Source organism: Ranitomeya variabilis, chromosome 1, assembly GCF_051348905.1.
Source record: "Ranitomeya variabilis isolate aRanVar5 chromosome 1, aRanVar5.hap1, whole genome shotgun sequence".
Classification (NCBI taxonomy): domain Eukaryota; kingdom Metazoa; phylum Chordata; class Amphibia; order Anura; family Dendrobatidae; genus Ranitomeya; species Ranitomeya variabilis.
Genome location: NC_135232.1, coordinates 1,125,119,837 through 1,125,121,936, shown reverse-complemented (window position 1 = coordinate 1,125,121,936; position 2,100 = coordinate 1,125,119,837). Strand labels below are relative to the sequence as shown.

Below are 2,100 nucleotides of genomic sequence, written 5' to 3'. Positions count from 1 at the left end.
TGTGATGGGACCCACATCCCAAAAAATACAGGGTGCCCCATATATATATGAATACACCTAAATAAAATGTCCCAATTGTTTCAATTGTATACAGAAAATTGATGTTGCATTATTAATATGCAAAAATTCAAATTTATAATTATAAGTGTTATTTGTATTTATTTTTTTTGCATTAACTTTTTTTAATGGTCTCAAATTTGGTGACAGATTTTTGTCAAGTTGTTTCCACTTAAAAATTACTGTTTTAAAAACACTAATAACTTAACAACTACCACAAACAAAATGGCCCACAGACATTCATTTCCTTCTGAAGCTTTTACGATGCATTGTAATCATTAACCAGTCTTTTACTATTAAACTGAAATGGCCAATTAAAACAAACAGTTCTGAGACCGATCTTCCACTGCTGGTTAAGGCTGAGGTGGCGCTAGATTTTTGGAATATTCATTTGGATTTCTGGGCCTTCTGAGTGGACTTTGTGACTTTGCCAGCACCAGCTGCTTTCTTTTCAACGGCCTTGATGACATCGACAGCAATGGTCTGTCTCATGTCACAAACGGCAAAACGTCCAAGAGGAGGATAGTCAGAGAAGCTCTACACACACATGGGTTTGCCTGGGACCATTTCAATAATGGCGGCATCACCGGACTTCAGGGACTTGGGGTTTTCTTCCAGTTTCTTACCAGAATGGCAGTCAATCTTCTCCTTCAGCTCAGTAAACTTGCAAGCAATGTGAGCAGTGTGGCAATCCAACACAGGTGCATACCCAGCACTGATCTGGCCAGGGTGGTTCAGGATAATAACCTGTGCGGTGAATCCACCAGCCTCAAGAGGAGGGTTGTTCTTGCTGTCACCAGCAACATTGCCACGATGGAAGTCCTTCACGGAAACGTTCTTTACGTTGAAACCAACGTTGTCACCGGGCATAGCTTCGGTCAGAGCTTCATGATGCATTTCCACTGACTTAACTTCAGTTGTTACATTCACTGGGGCAAAAGTGACCACCATGCCTGGTTTCAGGACACCAGTTTCCACACGACCAATGGGTACTGTGCCAATACCACCAATCTTGTAGACATCCTGAAGGGGCAGATGAAGAGGCTTGTCAGTGGGGCGGCTTGGTGGCAGAATGCAGTCAAGAGCTTCAAGCAGGCTAGTTCCGCTGCCTTTTCCTTCTTTGCGGTCGATGCTCCATCCCTTGAACCAGGGCATGTTAGCACTTGGCTCAAGCATGTTGTCACCTTTCCATCCAGAAATGGGCACAAAGGCAACTGTATCGGGGTTGTAGCCAATCTTCTTAATGTAAGTGCTGACTTCCTTTACAATTTCTTCATATCTCTTCTGGCTGTATGGGGGTTCAGTGGAATCCATCTTGTTGACGCCAACAATGAGTTGCTTCACACCCAGGGTGTAGGCCTGGAGAGCATGTTCCCGGGTTTGTCCATTCTTAGAGATACCAGCCTCAAACTCTCCCACACCAGCAGCAACGATCAGGACAGCGCAGTCAGCCTGAGAAGTACCAGTGATCATGTTCTTGATGAAGTCTCTGTGTCAAGGGGCATCAATAATGGTGACACAGTACTTGCTGGTCTCAAATTTCAACAGGGAGATATCAATGGTGATACCATGCTCACATTCAGCCTTCAGTGTCCAAAACCCAGGTGTACTTGAAGGAGCCCTTGCCCATCTCAACAGCTTCCTTCTCGAACTTCTCAATGGTACGCTTGTCAATACCACCACATTTGTAAATAGGATGTCCGGTTGTGGTGGACTTGCCAGAATCTACGTGTCCAATGACGACAATGTTGATGTAAGTCTTCTCCTTTCCCATTTTGAGTGTTAAGATGTTTGGCGATGGACACCTTGTAAATTCGCCACAGACCCGGTGAGGAAGAGCTATAAGTGTTATTTTTTATTTGTTTTTACTCTTTGTCGCTGTTTTAACAAATGTTTGTTCATTTGTTCTAAGGAGGTACAGCTTCTTTTGTGGAGAGCACCAATCCTGAGTAAGGAGAATTATAGCGATAATGGAAAAATGGAAAATGAATGCTGCCAGGTAATTGTTGTCCGGGATGGAGATACATGTGTAGGGTGCTGCTT

The 2,100-nt window shown here is 43.7% G+C and overlaps 1 pseudogene; it reads right to left on the bottom strand.

Annotated features, from left to right (window-relative positions):
- Positions 1–229: 229 nt before the first annotated feature.
- On the bottom strand, positions 230–1,893 carry LOC143793369 (elongation factor 1-alpha 1 pseudogene; annotated as a pseudogene).
- Positions 1,894–2,100: the final 207 nt, after the last annotated feature.